Consider the following 19,952-nt stretch of genomic DNA (forward strand, 5'->3'; position numbering starts at 1 on the left):
GTGCTCTGATTTCAACAGATTGACCACCCGTGAATCCTTGTTAAGCGAATTAAGGGCTGCATCCACAAGTCCCACATGCCTAGCGGAATCGCTCCGTGTTAGCTCCTTCTTCAATGCCTCCAGCTTCTTCTGCAAAAGCCTGATGAGGGGAATGACCTGACTCAGGCTGGCAGTGTCTGAACTGACTTCACGTGTGGCAAGTTCAAAGGGCATCAGAACCTTGCACAACGTTGAAATCATTCTCCACTGCACTTGAGACAGGTGCATTCCATCTCCTATATCGTGCTCAATTGTATAGGCTTGAATGGCCTTTTGCTGCTCCTCCAACCTCTGAAGCATATAGAGGGTTGAATTCCACCTCGTTACCACTTCTTGCTTCAGATGATGGCAGGGCAGGTTCAGTAGTTTTTGGTGGTGCTCCAGTCTTCTGTACGTGGTGCCTGTACGCCGAAAGTGTCCCGCAATTTTTCTGGCCACCGACAGCATCTCTTGCACGCCCCTGTCGTTTTTTAAAAAATTCTGCACCACCAAATTCAAGGTATGTGCAAAACATGGGACGTGCTGGAATTTGCCCATATTTAATGCACACACAATATTGCTGGCGTTGTCCGATGCCACAAATCCACAGGAGAGTCCAATTGGGGTAAGCCATTCCGCGATGATCTTCCTCAGTTGCCGTAAGAGGTTTTCAGCTGTGTGCGTATTCTGGAAAGCGGTGATACAAAGCGTAGCCTGCCTAGGAAAGAGTTGGCGTTTGCGAGATGCTGCTACTGGTGCCGCCGCTGCTGTTCTTGCGGCGGGAGTCCATACATCTACCCAGTGGGCTGTCACAGTCATATAGTCCTGACCCTGCCCTGCTCCACTTGTCCACATGTCCGTGGTTAAGTGGACATTGGATACAACTGCATTTTTTAGGACACTGGTGAGTCTTTTTCTGACGTCCGTGTACATTCTCGGTATCGCCTGCCTAGAGAAGTGGAACCTAGATGGTATTTGGTAACGGGGGCACACTGCCTCAATAAATTGTCTAGTTCCCTGTGAACTAACGGCGGATACCGGACGCACGTCTAACACCAACATAGTTGTCAAGGACTCAGTTATCCGCTTTGCAGTAGGATGACTGCTGTGATATTTCATCTTCCTCGCAAAGGACTGTTGAACAGTCAATTGCTTACTGGAAGTAGTACAAGTGGGCTTACGACTTCCCCTCTGGGATGACCATCGACTCCCAGCGGCAACAACAGCAGCGCCAGCAGCAGTAGGCGTTACACGCAAGGATGCATCGGAGGAATCCCAGGCAGGAGAGGACTCGTCAGACTTGCCAGTGACATGGCCTGCAGGACTATTGGCATTCCTGGGGAAGGAGGAAATTGACACTGAGGGAGTTGGTGGGGTGGTTTGCGTGAGCTTGGTTACAAGAGGAAGGGATTTACTGGTCAGTGGACTGCTTCCGCTGTCACCCAAAGTTTTTGAACTTGTCACTGACTTATTATGAATGCGCTGCAGGTGACGTATAAGGGAGGATGTTCCGAGGTGGTTAACGTCCTTACCCCTACTTATTACAGCTTGACAAAGGGAACACACGGCTTGACACCTGTTGTCCGCATTTCTGGTGAAATACCTCCACACCGAAGAGCTGATTTTTTTGGTATTTTCACCTGGCATGTCAACGGCCATATTCCTCCCACGGACAACAGGTGTCTCCCCGGGTGCCTGACTTAAACAAACCACCTCACCATCAGAATCCTCCTGGTCAATTTCCTCCCCAGCGCCAGCAACACCCATATCCTCCTCATCCTGGTGTACTTCAACACTGACATCTTCAATCTGACTATCAGGAACTGGACTGCGGGTGCTCCTTCCAGCACTTGCAGGGGGCATGCAAATAGTGGAAGGCGCATGCTCTTCACGTCCAGTGTTGGGAAGGTCAGGCATCGCAAACGACACAATTGGACTCTCCTTGTGGATTTGGGATTTCAAAGAACGCACAGTTCTTTGCGGTGCTTTTGCCAGCTTGAGTCTTTTCAGTTTTCTAGCGAGAGGCTGAGTGCTTCCATCCTCATGTGAAGCTGAACCACTAGCCATGAACATAGGCCAGGGCCTCAGCCGTTCCTTGCCACTCCGTGTGGTAAATGGCATATTGGCAAGTTTACGCTTCTCCTCCGACAATTTTATTTTAGGTTTTGGAGTCCTTTTTTTTCTGATATTTGGTGTTTTGGATTTGACATGCTCTGTACTATGACATTGGGCATCGGCCTTGGCAGACGACGTTGCTGGCATTTCATCGTCTCGGCCATGACTAGTGGCAGCAGCTTCAGCACGAGGTGGAAGTGGATCTTGATCTTTCCCTAATTTTGGAACCTCAACTTTTTTGTTCTCCATATTTTATAGGCAGAACTAAAAGGCACCTCAGGTAAACAATGGAGATGGATGGATTGGATAGATACTAGTATACAATTATGGACGGACTGCCACGGTTAGGTGGTATAAAAAAACCACGGTTAGGTGGTATATATTATAATAATAATACAATTATGGATGGACGGACTGCCTGCCGACTGCCGACACAGAGGTAGCCACAGCCGTGAACTACCGCACTGTACACTGGTTGATAAAGAGATAGTAGTATACTCGTAACAACTAGTATGACACTATGACGACGGTATAAAGAATGAAAAAAAAACCACGGTTAGGTGGTATATATTATAATAATAATACAATTATGGATGGACGGACTGCCTGCCGACTGCCGACACAGAGGTAGCCACAGCCGTGAACTACCGCACTGTACACTGGTTGATAAAGAGATAGTAGTATACTCGTAACAACTAGTATGACACTATGACGACGGTATAAAGAATGCAAAAAAAACCACAGTTAGGTGGTATATATTATAATAATAATACAATTATGGATGGACGGACTGCCTGCCGACTGCCGACACAGAGGTAGCCACAGCCGTGAACTACCGCACTGTACACTGGTTGATAAAGAGATAGTAGTATACTCGTAACAACTAGTATGACACTATGACGGTATAAAGAATGAAAAAAAAACCACGGTTAGGTGGTATATATTATAATAATAATACAATTATGGATGGACGGACTGCCTGCCGACTGCCGACACAGAGGTAGCCACAGCCGTGAACTACCGCACTGTACACTGGTTGATAAAGAGATAGTAGTATACTCGTAACAATTAGGATGACACTATGACGGTATAAAGAATGAAAAAAAAACCACGGTTAGGTGGTAGGTATATAATAATAAATAATACAATTCTGGTCGGACGGACTGCCTGCCGTGTGCCGACACAGAGGTAGCCACAGCCGTGAACTACCGCACTGTACACTGGTTGATAAAGAGATAGTAGTATACTCGTAACAATTAGGATGACACTATGACGGTATAAAGAATGAAAAAAAAACCACGGTTAGGTGGTAGGTATATAATAATAAATAATACAATTCTGGTCGGACGGACTGCCTGCCGTGTGCCGACACAGAGGTAGCCACAGCCGTGAACTACCGCACTGTACACTGGTTGATAAAGAGATAGTAGTATACTCGTAACAATTAGGATGACACTATGACGGTATAAAGAATGAAAAAAAAACCACGGTTAGGTGGTAGGTATATAATAATAAATAATACAATTCTGGTCGGACGGACTGCCTGCCGTGTGCCGACACAGAGGTAGCCACAGCCGTGAACTACCGCACTGTACACTGGTTGATAAAGAGATAGTAGTATACTCGTAACAATTAGGATGACACTATGACGGTATAAAGAATGAAAAAAAAACCACGGTTAGGTGGTAGGTATATAATAATAAATAATACAATTCTGGTCGGACGGACTGCCTGCCGTGTGCCGACACAGAGGTAGCCACAGCCGTGAACTACCGCACTGTACACTGGTTGATAAAGAGATAGTAGTATACTCGTAACAATTAGGATGACACTATGACGGTATAAAGAATGAAAAAAAAACCACGGTTAGGTGGTAGGTATATAATAATAAATAATACAATTCTGGTCGGACGGACTGCCTGCCGTGTGCCGACACAGAGGTAGCCACAGCCGTGAACTACCGCACTGTACACTGGTTGATAAAGAGATAGTAGTATACTCGTAACAATTAGGATGACACTATGACGGTATAAAGAATGAAAAAAAAACCACGGTTAGGTGGTAGGTATATAATAATAAATAATACAATTCTGGTCGGACGGACTGCCTGCCGTGTGCCGACACAGAGGTAGCCACAGCCGTGAACTACCGCACTGTACTGTGTCTGCTGCTAATATAGACTGGTTGATATTTAAAGAGATATTAGTAGTATACAACAATACTATACTGGTGGTCAGGCACTGGTCACCACTCCTGCAGCAAAAGTGTGCACTGTTAATTAATATAATTGTACTCCTGGCTCCTGCTAACAACCTGCAGTGCTCCCCAGTCTCCCCCACAATTAATTATAAGCTTTTAATTTATACATTGATGACTGTGCAGCACACTGGGCTGAGCTGAGTGCACACAGACTGAGTCACACTGTGTGACTGACTGTGCTGTGTATCGTTTTTTTTTTCAGGCAGAGAACGGATATAGCAGAGCGAAGTGAACGGATATATTATATTAAATAAAAGTTAACTAGCAACTGCACTGGTCACTGACTGTGGTAAACTAACTCTGTCTGCGACTCTGCACAATCTCTCTCTATCTAATCTATCTATCTCTATTCTAATGGAGAGGACGCCAGACACGTCCTCTCCCTATCAATCTCAATGCACGAGTGAAAATGGCGGCGACGCGCGGCTCCTTATATAGAATCCGAGTCTCGCGATAGAATCCGAGCCTCGCGAGAATCCGACAGCGTCATGATGACGTTCGGGCGCGCTCGGGTTAACCGAGCAAGGCGGGAAGATCCGAGTCGCTCGGACCCGTGGAAAAAAAAGTGAAGTTCGTGCGGGTTCGGATTCAAAGAAACCGAACCCGCTCATCTCTATTTTTTACAGGGAGCACTTCTGGCAACAGGCTCCCTGCATCGAGGGACTGAGGAGAGAGGGGCAGACCTACTTAAATGATAGGCTCTGCTTCCTCGGCTACTGGACACCATTAGCTCCAGAGGGGGTGAACACAGGTTCGTCCTGGGCGTTCACTCCCAGAGCCGCGCCGCCGTTCTCCTCACAGAGCCAGAAGAAAAGTAGTCAGAAGACGTCTCAGGCGGCAGAAGCCTTCAGAGCTTCACTGAGGTAACGCACAGCATTGCAGCTGTGCGTCATTGCTCCACACACCTCACACACTCCGGTCACTGTAAGGGTGCAGGGCGCGGGGGGGGGGGGGGCGCCCTGGGCAGCAATATAAACACCTCTCTGATGGCAAAAGACTATATACATGTACAGATGGGCACTGTACATGTATATAAAAGAGCCCCCGCCATTTTTAATAACTTTGAGCAGGACAGAAGCCCGCCGCCGAGGGGGCGGGGCTTCTCTCTCAGCACTCACCAGCGCCATTTTCTCTCCACAGCACCGCTGAGAGGAAGCTCCCCGGACTCTCCCCTGCTTTACACACGGTGAAAGGGGGTTTTGAAGGAGAGGGGGGGGGGGGGCACATAATTGGCATTTTATTACTACACAGCGCTACTGGGGAAAAGCATTCTGTGTTTCTTTCCAGGGGTATAGCGCTGGGGTGTGTGCTGGCATACTCTCTCTCTGTCTCTCCAAAGGGCCTTAAAGGGGATACTGTCTTCAGAAAAAGAGTTTCCCTGTATGGGTGAAGTGTGTCGGTACGCGTGTGTCGACATGTTTGACGAGGAAGGCTCGCTTAATGTGGAGGGGAGTGCTTGAATGTCAGGTCGCCGTCGGCAACGCCGACACCGGACTGGGTGGATATGCTGAATGTCGCAAATGTAAATTTACTGCATAAAAGGTTAGACAAGGCTGAAGCTAGGGATCAGTCAGGTAGCCAGACCATGCCTGTCCCTGTGGCGCCAGGACCTTCGGGGTCTCAAAAGCGCACCATATCCCTGGTCGATGACACAGATACCGACACAGATACTGACTCTAGTGTCAACTATGAAGATGCAAAATTACAGCCGAAGGTGGCAAAGGGTATTCGTTACATGATTATTGCCATTAAAGAGGTTTTGCATATCACTGAGGAACCCCCTGTCCCTGACACGAGGGTACACATGTATAAAGGGAAAAAGCCTGAGGTCACTTTTCCGTCCTCATTTGAGCTAAGCGAATTGTGCGAAAAGGCTTGGGACTCTCCAGATAGGAGACTACAAGTTCCCAAAAGGATTCTTATGGCGTTTCCTTTTCCACAAAAGGATAGGATACTAGAGATGAGCGGGTTCGGTTCCTCTGAATCCGAACCCGCCCGAACTTCAGGTTTTTTACACGGGTCCGAGCAGGCTCGGATCTTCCCGCCTTGCTCGGCTAACCCGAGCGCGCCCGAACGTCATCATCACGCTGTCGGATTCTCGCGAGGCTCGGATTCTATCGCGAGACTCGGATTCTATATAAGGAGCCGCGCGTCGCCGCCATTTTCACACGTGCATTGAGAGTCATAGGGAGAGGACGTGGCTGGCGTCCTCTCCGTTTAGAGAAGAGAGAGACACAGTATTTTCGGGGAGCATTATTAGGAGGAGTACTACTGTATACTACTATACTACTTGCTGAAGTGATATTTATAGATTAGATAGTGTGACTGTAAGTGTATTATCTGACTTGTGGGGGAGACACTGACAGTGGGGAGCAGTTAGAGTCTGAGAGCAGGACTCAGGAGTACATATAACGTACAGTGCACACTTTTGCTGCCAGAGTCAGTGCCACACTGCCATTGTTGTGACCACACTGACCACCAGTATAATAATATATTTTGTGATTGTCTGCTTAGGCCTCGGAGTACTAGTTGCAAGTTGCAACGTGACCAGTCCTGAAGTGACCACCAGTTTAATAATCAATCACCACCAGTTTAATATATATATATATATATATATATGTAATTGTATATAATATATATATATATATATATATATATATAATATTGTATACCACCTACCCGTGGTTTTTTTTTTTTCCATTCTTCTTTATACATACTACTATAGTAGCTTACTGTAGCAGTCTGCGGTGCTGTGCTGACCTGACAGTGTCCAGCAGGTCCGTCATCAGTCATTACATAATAAATATATATAGTACCTGTCCGGCTGCAGTACTAGTGATATTATATTGATTTCATCTCATTATCAATAATTTATCATCCAGTCTAGACTCTATATTAGCAGCAGACACAGTACGTTAGTCCACGGCTGTAGCTACCTCTGTGTCGGCACTCGGCAGTCCATCCATAATTGTATACCACCTACCCGTGGTTTTTTTTTTTCTTTCTTCTTTGTACATACTACTATAGAGTATAGTAGCTTACTGTAGCAGTCTGCGGTGCTGCTGAGCTGACAGTGTCCAGCAGGTCCGTCATCAGTCATCATTACCTAATAAATATATTATCTACCTGTCCGGCTGCAGTACTAGTGATATTATATATACATACATATATATATTGATTTCATCTCATTATCAATCATCCAGTCTATATTAGCAGCAGACACAGTACGTTAGTCCACGGCTGTAGCTACCTCTGTGTCGGCACTCAGCAGTCCATCCATAATTGTATACCACCTACCCGTGGTTTTTTTTTTCTCGTTCTTCTTTGTACATACTACTATAGTATAGTAGCTTACTGTAGCAGTCTGCGGTGCTGCTGAGCTGACAGTGTCCAGCAGGTCCGTCATCAGTCATCATTACCTAATAAATATATTATCTACCTGTCCGGCTGCAGTACTAGTGATATTATATATACATACATATATATATTGATTTCATCTCATTATCAATCATCCAGTCTATATTAGCAGCAGACACAGTACGTTAGTCCACGGCTGTAGCTACCTCTGTGTCGGCACTCGGCAGTCCATCCATAATTGTATACCACCTACCCGTGGTTTTTTTTTTTTCTTTCTTCTTTGTACATACTACTATAGAGTATAGTAGCTTACTGTAGCAGTCTGCGGTGCTGCTGAGCTGACAGTGTCCAGCAGGTCCGTCATCAGTCATCATTACCTAATAAATATATTATCTACCTGTCCGGCTGCAGTACTAGTGATATTATATATACATACATATATATATTGATTTCATCTCATTATCAATCATCCAGTCTATATTAGCAGCAGACACAGTACGTTAGTCCACGGCTGTAGCTACCTCTGTGTCGGCACTCAGCAGTCCATCCATAATTGTATACCACCTACCCGTGGTTTTTTTTTTTCCCGTTCTTCTTTGTACATACTACTATAGTATAGTAGCTTACTGTAGCAGTCTGCGGTGCTGCTGAGCTGACAGTGTCCAGCAGGTCCGTCATCAGTCATCATTACCTAATAAATATATTATCTACCTGTCCGGCTGCAGTACTAGTGATATTATATATACATACATATATATATTGATTTCATCTCATTATCAATCATCCAGTCTATATTAGCAGCAGACACAGTACGTTAGTCCACGGCTGTAGCTACCTCTGTGTCGGCACTCGGCAGTCCATCCATAATTGTATACCACCTACCCGTGGTTTTTTTTTTCTTTCTTCTTTGTACATACTACTATAGAGTATAGTAGCTTACTGTAGCAGTCTGCGGTGCTGCTGAGCTGACAGTGTCCAGCAGGTCCGTCATCAGTCATCATTACCTAATAAATATATTATCTACCTGTCCGGCTGCAGTACTAGTGATATTATATATACATACATATATATATTGATTTCATCTCATTATCAATCATCCAGTCTATATTAGCAGCAGACACAGTACGTTAGTCCACGGCTGTAGCTACCTCTGTGTCGGCACTCGGCAGTCCATCCATAATTGTATACCACCTACCCGTGGTTTGTGGTTTTTTTTTTTCCTTTCTTCTTTGTACATACTACTATAGTATAGTAGCTTACTGTAGCAGTCTGCGGTGCTGCTGAGCTGACAGTGTCCAGCAGGTCCGTCATCAGTCATCATTACCTTATAAATATATTATCTACCTGTCCGGCTGCAGTACTAGTGATATTATATATACATACATATATATATTGATTTCATCTCATTATCAATCATCCAGTCTATATTAGCAGCAGACACAGTACGTTAGTCCACGGCTGTAGCTACCTCTGTGTCGGCACTCGGCAGTCCATCCATAATTGTATACCACCTACCCGTGTTTTTTTTTTTTTTTTCTTTCTTCTTTGTACATACTACTATAGTATAGTAGCTTACTGTAGCAGTCTGCGGTGCTGCTGAGCTGACAGTGTCCAGCAGGTCCGTCATCAGTCATCATTACCTAATAAATATATTATCTACCTGTCCGGCTGCAGTACTAGTGATATTATATATACATACATATATATATTGATTTCATCTCATTATCAATCATCCAGTCTATATTAGCAGCAGACACAGTACGTTAGTCCACGGCTGTAGCTACCTCTGTGTCGGCACTCGGCAGTCCATCCATAAGTATACTAGTATCCATCCATCTCCATTGTTTACCTGAGGTGCCTTTTAGTTGTGCCTATTAAAATATGGAGAACAAAAATGTTGAGGTTCCAAAATTAGGGAAAGATCAAGATCCACTTCCACCTCGTGCTGAAGCTGCTGCCACTAGTCATGGCCGAGACGATGAAATGCCAGCAACGTCGTCTGCCAAGGCCGATGCCCAATGTCATAGTACAGAGCATGTCAAATCCAAAACCCCAAATATCAGTAAAAAAAGGACTCCAAAACCTAAAATAAAATTGTCGGAGGAGAAGCGTAAACTTGCCAATATGCCATTTACCACACGGAGTGGCAAGGAACGGCTGAGGCCCTGGCCTATGTTCATGGCTAGTGGTTCAGCTTCACATGAGGATGGAAGCACTCAGCCTCTCGCTAGAAAACTGAAAAGACTCAAGCTGGCAAAAGCACCGCAAAGAACTGTGCGTTCTTCGAAATCCCAAATCCACAAGGAGAGTCCAATTGTGTCGGTTGCGATGCCTGACCTTCCCAACACTGGACGTGAAGAGCATGCGCCTTCCACCATTTGCACGCCCCCTGCAAGTGCTGGAAGGAGCACCCGCAGTCCAGTTCCTGATAGTCAGATTGAAGATGTCAGTGTTGAAATACACCAGGATGAGGAGGATATGGGTGTTGCTGGCGCTGGGGAGGAAATTGACCAGGAGGATTCTGATGGTGAGGTGGTTTGTTTAAGTCAGGCACCCGGGGAGACACCTGTTGTCCGTGGGAGGAATATGGCCGTTGACATGCCTGGTGAAAATACCAAAAAAATCAGCTCTTCAGTGTGGAGGTATTTCAACAGAAAAGCGGACAACAGGTGTCAAGCCATGTGTTGCCTTTGTCAAGCTGTAATAAGTAGGGGTAAGGACGTTAACCACCTCGGAACATCCTCCCTTATACGTCACCTGCAGCGCATTCATAATAAGTCAGTGACAAGTTCAAAAACTTTGGGCGACAGCGGAAGCAGTCCACTGACCAGTAAATCCCTTCCTCTTGTAACCAAGCTCACGCAAACCACCCCACCAACTCCCTCAGTGTCAATTTCCTCCTTGCCCAGGAATGCCAATAGTCCTGCAGGCCATGTCACTGGCAATTCTGACGATTCCTCTCCTGCCTGGGATTCCTCCGATGCATCCTTGCGTGTAACGCCTACTGCTGCTGGCGCTGCTGTTGTTGCTGCTGGGAGTCGATGGTCATCCCAGAGGGGAAGTCGTAAGCCCACTTGTACTACTTCCAGTAAGCAATTGACTGTCCAACAGTCCTTTGCGAGGAAGATGAAATATCACAGCAGTCATCCTGCTGCAAAGCGGATAACTGAGGCCTTGACAACTATGTTGGTGTTAGACGTGCGTCCGGTATCCGCCATTAGTTCACAGGGAACTAGACAATTTATTGAGGCAGTGTGCCCCCGTTACCAAATACCATCTAGGTTCCACTTCTCTAGGCAGGCGATACCGAGAATGTACACGGACGTCAGAAAAAGACTCACCAGTGTCCTAAAAAATGCAGTTGTACCCAATGTCCACTTAACCACGGACATGTGGACAAGTGGAGCAGGGCAGGGTCAGGACTATATGACTGTGACAGCCCACTGGGTAGATGTATGGACTCCCGCCGCAAGAACAGCAGCGGCGGCACCAGTAGCAGCATCTCGCAAACGCCAACTCTTTCCTAGGCAGGCTACGCTTTGTATCACCGCTTTCCAGAATACGCACACAGCTGAAAACCTCTTACGGCAACTGAGGAAGATCATCGCGGAATGGCTTACCCCAATTGGACTCTCCTGTGGATTTGTGGCATCGGACAACGCCAGCAATATTGTGTGTGCATTAAATATGGGCAAATTCCAGCACGTCCCATGTTTTGCACATACCTTGAATTTGGTGGTGCAGAATTTTTTAAATCTTTGGTCAATCTGTTGAAATCAGAGCACTACATTTTGGCCACCGTGCTCAATCCTAGATTTAAAGCCTACCTTGGATCTCTCTTTCCGGCAGACACAAGTCTGCTGGGGTTGAAAGACCTGCTGGTGACAAAATTGTCAAGTCAAGCGGAACGCGACCTGTCAACATCACCTCCTTCACAATCTCCCGCAACTGGGGGTGCGAGGAAAAGGCTCAGAATTCCGAGCCCACCCGCTGGCGGTGATGCAGGGCAGTCTGGAGCGACTGCTGATGCTGACATCTGGTCCGGACTGAAGGACCTGACAACGATTACGGACATGTCGTCTACTGTCACTGCATATGATTCTCTCCCCATTGAAAGAATGGTGGAGGATTATATGAGTGACCGCATCCAAGTAGGCACGTCACACAGTCCGTACTTATACTGGCAGGAAAAAGAGGCAATTTGGAGGCCCTTGCACAAACTGGCTTTATTCTACCTAAGTTGCCCTCCCACAAGTGTGTACTCCGAAAGAGTGTTTAGTGCCGCCGCTCACCTTGTCAGCAATCGGCGTACGAGGTTACATCCAGAAAATGTGGAGAAGATGATGTTCATTAAAATGAATTATAATCAATTCCTCCGCGGAGACATTGACCAGCAGCAATTGCCTCCACAAAGTACACAGGGAGCTGAGATGGTGGATTCCAGTGGGGACGAATTGATAATCTGTGAGGAGGGGGATGTACACGGTGATATATCGGAGGATGATGATGAGGTGGACATCTTGCCTCTGTAGAGCCAGTTTGTGCAAGGAGAGATTAATTGCTTCTTTTTTGGGGGGGGTCCAAACCAACCCGTCATATCAGTCACAGTCGTGTGGCAGACCCTGTCACTGAAATGATGGGTTGGTTAAAGTGTGCATGTCCTGTTTATACAACATAAGGGTGGGTGGGAGGGCCCAAGGACAATTCCATCTTGCACCTCTTTTTTCTTTTATTTTTCTTTGCGTCATGTGCTGTTTGGGGAGGGTTTTTTGGAAGGGCCATCCTGCGTGACACTGCAGTGCCACTCCTAGATGGGCCCGGTGTTTGTGTCGGCCACTAGGGTCGCTTATCTTACTCACACAGTCAGCTACCTCATTGCGCCTCTTTTTTTCTTTGCGTCATGTGCTGTTTGGGGAGGGTTTTTTGGAAGGGACATCCTGCGTGACACTGCAGTGCCACTCCTAGATGGGCCCGGTGTTTGTGTCGGCCACTAGGGTCGCTTATCTTACTCACACAGTCAGCTACCTCATTGCGCCTCTTTTTTTCTTTGCGTCATGTGCTGTTTGGGGAGGGTTTTTTGGAAGGGACATCCTGCGTGACACTGCAGTGCCACTCCTAGATGGGCCCGGTGTTTGTGTCGGCCACTAGGGTCGCTTATCTTACTCACACAGTCAGCTACCTCATTGCGCCTCTTTTTTTCTTTGCGTCATGTGCTGTTTGGGGAGGGTTTTTTGGAAGGGACATCCTGCGTGACACTGCAGTGCCACTTCTAGATGGGCCCGGTGTTTGTGTCGGCCACTAGGGTCGCTTATCTTACTCACACAGTCAGCTACCTCATTGCGCCTCTTTTTTTCTTTGCGTCATGTGCTGTTTGGGGAGGGTTTTTTGGAAGGGACATCCTGCGTGACACTGCAGTGCCACTCCTAGATGGGCCCGGTGTTTGTGTCGGCCACTAGGGTCGCTTATCTTACTCACACAGCGACCTCGGTGCAAATTTTAGGACTAAAAATAATATTGTGAGGTGTGAGGTATTCAGAATAGACTGAAAATGAGTGTAAATTATGGTTTTTGAGGTTAATAATACTTTGGGATCAAAATGACCCCCAAATTCTATGATTTAAGCTGTTTTTTAGGGTTTTTTGAAAAAAACACCCGAATCCAAAACACACCCGAATCCGACAAAAAAATTCGGTGAGGTTTTGCCAAAACGCGGTCGAACCCAAGACACGGCCGCGGAACCGAACCCAAAACCAAAACACAAAACCCGAAAAATTTCCGGCGCTCATCTCTAATATCAAGAGGAGTGTTTTCTTAAAAAAAATATAACAAATGGCATTCCATGGAGAAATCAGAGACATCTCTAGCAGGGCCTAACATATGGTGTAATTTTACTGGCAAACTGCATTGGCTACAGATGTGTCCTCATACATCCAGCTTCATTACACCAAGCAGCACGAGGTGCCTGGCAGGAGTGAGCCGCTAGGTCCAGTGCAACTCTGCTAGTGTTGGACATCTGTTTTTTGCAAAAAATGTGTCTTAGTTGCATAACAATACAACTAAGACGCACCAGGAGACTGTGCTAATTAATTTGATATGTGATACTTGCATATATTGGCCCTCATTCCGAGTTGATCGCTAAGTTTTTCGGTCGCACAACATATTCGCAAAGTTGCGTTAATGTAGTAAATTTGCGAACCTCCGCCCTCAACGTATTTTTGCAAATTCGCACGCAGTATTACACAAAGTGGGCGTACGCCAAATGACATCGCAGTAATGCGAAACCATCGCAGCATTGCGAAACCATCGCAATAACACATACTTAATCGTAAAAATACTAAGTTTGAGTAGATTTACACATTTTACCGTAAAAGTGCACACTTTTAAGGTAAAACGCACAAAAATGTTTTTTTTGGCTATTAAGTGAAATTACACCTTTCCTTTTAAAGTCCACAAGCCCTTTTCAATTACGAACCCAATTAGTGTAATGATTGATAATGTTCCTAAACAATTAAGTCTGAAAAAACAACCAGATTAACACTTTGTTGCCATAATTGCCCATCAACATGTAAAAGTGTAAAATAGTTTTTTTTTTTTTTTCACTTTTTTTTTTTTAAAAGGTGTTGTTTGTGAATGAAGGTTTTTACATGTTTCTTAACACAATAATCTCCTGTTTTTTTTTGTAAAAATGTAACGTTAGATGTGTGTAATGTTTTTTGCAAACAAATTCTGCCTGCCAATCTGCTGATCCTTTTTTGCATTAATAAACACAACACCCGGTTAACTGTAATCAACTTTTTTTTTTTTTTTTTGGTTAATAATTTTTTTTTTTTTTAAAACAAATAATCAAAATCAAGCAAATTTTTGCAATTGGTCAACACAATTCATTATTCCTTGCAGGTGTAGGCGCATGGTGTAAAGAATCCCGGATAAACTTGTTGGATCTCCAACTGCAACATCTGAAATTAAGATGCAACACAAACATTAATAACTTAATTACATTACTTATTATCCAAGCAAGGCGCAAAGCACACTTAAATGCTGGCATGTCCAAACTGCTGGACTCCAGCTGTTGTGAAACTACATATACCAGCATGCCTTTACACAGTTTTGTGGTCAGGGAATGGCAAAGCTGTGTCAGGGCATGCTGGGATGTGTAGTTTCTCAACAGTTGGAGTGCCGCAGTTTGGACAGGCCTGCTTTAATGGCAAAGTTACTACATCCTGGCTGTTTTATGGTACAATCATTAGCAGAACACACAAGCCTGCTCAGCCTTTTTATCAGATTTTAAAGTGTTCCAGACCATGTGTTAAATTTACTACTATGTGAGTTATATTTAAGATGGAACGTTGCCCATAGCAATCAAGCAAAAATATGATTATTATATTGTAGAAGTGGATCCCAATTTTTAAAGTATAATCTTATTGGTTGCTATGTCCGACATCCCATGTTAAAGATAACTACCATCTTCGTCAATGTTACACCATGTTGGCATTCATTCCCATTTGTTGTTTTATTTGTATTTTATTTTTAGGGGGTTGGTCCTGCATCATCACACTGCATATCCACATCTTCAGAAGGCCAACATATCATAGCATTCCCACACTCCCTGAAAGCTGCCCTTACTAAATAAGTGCAAACAGGTTTGACTAGAACAATTAGTAATTTTGAGAATGTAACTTTCACACAAAAAAACAGTGTGTCATTAGGCTGCATAACAAAGTGAAGCATGTGATTTGTAAGTGTAAATATTCAGACTACACAGGCCCAAGTGTAAAAGGCAAACAACATACTAAACTCCACTCAGGTCTAACTGTTTACCAGAAAAACTAACACATATAAACCCTGTTCTCCTGGCAACCCTGGCTACCTAATGAGTGTCAACCTAGAGTGGACACACAAAACATTGCACACATACACACTGTACATATAATGACACTCACAAATATGTAAAGGCAACATGTACACCATGATGAAATTTTCAAATATTTGTCCAGGGTCCAAGAATTCAAACAGTACAACACTGCATGTTTTGACATTGTAAGTGTAAGTGGGTAATCATTTTTTTCATTATAAAACAAAACTTACTTTCCACGGCAACCTCAAGACTCCCGGACCGGTCTGCAGGGGCTTCCTCTGCCCATTCACTGGGTGGGGATGTTGGCTGGATGGGGGAAGGTGGCTGGATGGGGGAAGGAGGAGGGATTGGGGAAGGAGGAGGGATTGGGGAAGGAGGAGGGATTGGGGAAGGAGGAGGGATTGGGGCAGGAGGCTGGATGGGGGAAGGAGGCTGGATTTGGTTGCCAATTTCAGAGGGGGGGTCTGATTGAGAGGGCGAGGGGGGCGGAGAGAAAGTTAAGGCAATAGAGGGTGTGGGGGGTTCAGATTGGGATGTAGAATTAGAAGGAGAAGGGGTATGGGAAGGAGGAGAAGGGGTCCCAGATAGAGATGGAGAGGTGTGGTGAGAAGGGGAATGGAAAGTGGAGTGGGCCAGGGAAGCTGATGGGGCCTGGGAAGCTGAGGTGGACTGGGAAGATGAGGTGGACTGGGAAGCTGAGGGGGACTGGGAAGCTGAGGGGGACTGGGAAGCTGAGGGGGACTGTGAAGGGGAGGGGGAGTGAGAAGGGGAGGGGGAGTGAGAAGGGGAGGGGGAGTGTGAAGGTGAGGGGGAGTGGGAAGGGGAAGGGGGTGGTGAGTTTTGCCGTTGTTGTTGTCCTAGAATGATAATTGTGTACAAATTTTGTAAACATGAGAAATTACATAGTAATCAATTTCTTTTCTCAATGTTCTGTTCAATGTTAAATGCTTTTTTTTTTTGTAATAGCAAAGCAAACATGTTAAGATCCTCTTCATGTTGGCCACAGCAAACAAAATGAGTCCAAATTTTTACTTTGAAGCTCATTCCTTCATCTAGTCAATTGAGTCATAGTGATTGGTCTAGGCAACATCACCAGATTACTATTCCAGGAACCTTATTATATAGCCAGCACTGATCAAGTTTTTTGGTTCTTTTTCCTGCCTGCTTCTTATTTGTTTGAAACATGCACTTGTTTGGTGTTACTTTGCTACAGTCAGTACTGTTTTCCCTAACCACACACAGTGTCATAATTTCCAAAAAAGGACACAGCAGGTTGCAATTAGCCTACCATTTACTGTAAAATGATTGAAATTCCAAGGGGATTACAGCAGGAATTTCGTTTGCAATTGGCCAAAAGCATGTGCACTGCAGGGGTGGCAGATATAACATGTGCAGAGAGAGTTAGATTTTGTTGGTTTGTGTAATTATGGGCAGGGTAAATACATGCTGCTTTATTTTAACAATGCAAATTTATATGCAGATTTAACATACCACACCCAAAAATTACTCTCTCTGCACATGTTACATATGCTTCCCCTGCAGTGCACATTGTATTGAACAATTGAACCATAAATTCCGGAAGCCCTAAACTTGGAAAATCACCCATTAGCACAATTTTGACCCAAAACATTATGTAAGGTAACTTACTTCGTGTATGCAGAGCCCGAATTTGCTGGCGGATCTCCGCCAACAAATCTGGAGTCCTCCTACGGAGATCACTCCACCTCCTTTCTAGCTGGATGATTGTCCGCCTGCTGCGGACGCGAGTCCGCAGCAGGCGGCGGACCTCCGCGTAGGCCTCGCGCTTCACCCGATTGGGGATGAAGCGCCCAACGCGGCCTACGCGGCGGTCCATCACCGCAACCAGCACGCGGAGCTCCCACCTGGTGAACGGTGCTGCACGCATCATGGCAATGGCGTTTTCCTTATTTGGGCATATATTTATAGTGTCTGTTAGCATGTGATTGGTCAAAAATCTATGTTGTCATTTCTAATAACTTTATTGATCTTTGCAATGCTGTGAAGAGCAGAGTGTTATTTGGCACGAGCGGAAATTCGCATTAGCAGAAGCGAAAATGTTTAGAACACAAATTTAAGAAAACAACACACAGAGACACAGACTTTAGATAAAATTACTTTACATATCTGTGTACTCACCACAGTTCGTGTGATCATTCAGCTGGACAGTCACAAAGTGTGAAACATTGAGTATCATTTGTTTGTGTGTTTGGTTACATAATCAGGATTTGAGGATATAAAATAAATAAGGACACTATTTATTAACATTACAGTATTTAAATTTCTAAATAAACATTGTAAGCTTAACGTGTTTTTGGTTTTTGTTAAAAAAATCAATTACCCATTCCAACACAACAAAAGCCTTACCCAATCACTTTACAAGATCATACAAAATGCAATCATGGTTTAAAAAACATAAGCATACTGTGTTGTATTATTTCTGCAAATATAAAATATAAAAACACTATACCTGAAATATTCTGCAACAATTCTTGCCCTCACTTGGCTCCCCCTCCGTGTCACACTCCCCCCACCGAAGCGTGGACCAACCCCTGGCTCCTCATCAGGCAATTCCTCTGCCTGAGGAAGCTCTACACTACTCCTTACCGCGATATTATGTAGTATTGCGCACAGGACCACTATTTTACTTGCCATCTCCGGCGAATACATGATGTCGCCACTAGTGCGGTGGAGCACACGAAACCGCCCTTTAAGGACACCAATTGTGCGCTCCACCAGCTGCCTAGTGGCAGTAAGCGCGGAGTTAAATGCCATCTGTGGTCCTGGCCTGGGATTACGGTAAGGAGTCATGAGCCAGGGGGTGCAAGGATATCCACGGTCTCCTGTTGGTAGATAATCCAATATTTCAAAATAGTATATTTGTCAAGTTATTTTTGTTTGTTTCAAAAATTAAAGCAAAAACTCACCCAATAACCACATGTCTGCTCGTTGACTTGATCTTAATCTCTGCCATATCCCTGATTGTCTAATGACATATGCATCATGGGAACTTCCAGTAAACTTTGCATTCAGGGAAAGGATCTGGAGGGATGGCCCACAAACAACCATTACATTCAGAGAATGAAACAGTTTCCTGTTTCTAAAAATTTCTTCATTATGTCTTGGTGGCTGAATAGCAACATGTGTGCCATCCACAACCCCAATAACATGTGGGAAGCGACTACCACCTTCCGCAAATTGCCGCTTCACCACATCTAGGGCACCAACATCCAAAGGCATATCAATGAACTGCTTCACCCGCTTTAGGAAAGCCTGGCAGACACGCCGCAGGACCTTACTGAACTGGCCCTGCGACATGCCAACCAGGTCTCCCACAACATGCTGATATGAGGCTGTAGCCAAAAAATGTAACACTGCAAGGAATTGTGTCAATGGTGGTATTGCTGTAGGATACCGAATTTCAGACTCCAGATCACTCTCTATTATGGAGAGAGTGTCTAGGATTAGATGTGGTGGCAGCCGGTATCTACGCACCACCACATCATCTGGCATCCCAAAAAGTAGGACACGGGTTCGGAAAATTGGTGGCCTAGCACGCCTCCGTTGCCTTGGTTGATGAGGAGCCGGCTGTGGTTGTGGGGCTTGCGGTTGGGGTGGGAGTGCTGGCGTGGGTTGGGGAGGTAGGGCTTCTGCTGCAATATATATTGACATCACACACTTTAAAAAAAAAAAAAAAAACAAAGATGAAGAATACAAATCTAAAGTTTGTCAAATATACTACAATAAAATGCTTTGACAAATGTGGTGTCAACTTACTGCAGGAGCGTACATTTTTTCTGTGTTGAATTCATGTCCAAAATGTAAAACAATTTTGCAAATAAAAAATAAAGAACAAATTTAATTAAAAATACATATGTTATTTTTACAATTCCCAAAAAAAATTTTTGGGTACATTTCTCTGCATAAAAAACTTCACAAACACCAATAAAAAACCACAAACCAAAAAAAATAGGCATTTAGTAGCTAGACCAGGAAAGACAAACACTACTTTGCAGATCAATCCTGGTAAAAAAAAATTTGGTTTAGCCAAAAGGAAAAAAAACATAAGCTCAACAATTTTAAAAAACACAAACAGGCACCAACACAGGCCAAGGACACTTACCTGCTCAAAAAGAAATGAAAACTTGGTGTTCCCTAGCACACCAATCGAAAGAAATATCAAAGGGTTATATGACCCAAAAACAAGCACCTACAAGAGAACACAAATGATAGTCACAAATAACATACAGACCATTAAAACAAACAGCCACCAATACAGGCCAAGGACACTTACCTGCTCAAAAAGAAATGAAAACTTGGTGTTCCCTAG

The 19,952-nt window shown here is 44.7% G+C and overlaps 1 long non-coding RNA gene across 1 annotated transcript; it reads right to left on the reverse strand.

Annotated features, from left to right (window-relative positions):
- Positions 1–14,617: 14,617 nt before the first annotated feature.
- On the reverse strand, positions 14,618–18,289 carry LOC134966522 (uncharacterized). Its single transcript, XR_010188663.1, has 4 exons — positions 18,093–18,289; positions 17,762–17,783; positions 15,835–16,461; positions 14,618–14,705 (listed from the first exon to the last, which is right to left on the reverse strand). It is a non-coding gene; the product is annotated as an uncharacterized LOC134966522 (long non-coding RNA).
- Positions 18,290–19,952: the final 1,663 nt, after the last annotated feature.

This window comes from Pseudophryne corroboree, chromosome 1 (assembly GCF_028390025.1).
Source record: "Pseudophryne corroboree isolate aPseCor3 chromosome 1, aPseCor3.hap2, whole genome shotgun sequence".
NCBI lineage: Eukaryota > Metazoa > Chordata > Amphibia > Anura > Myobatrachidae > Pseudophryne > Pseudophryne corroboree.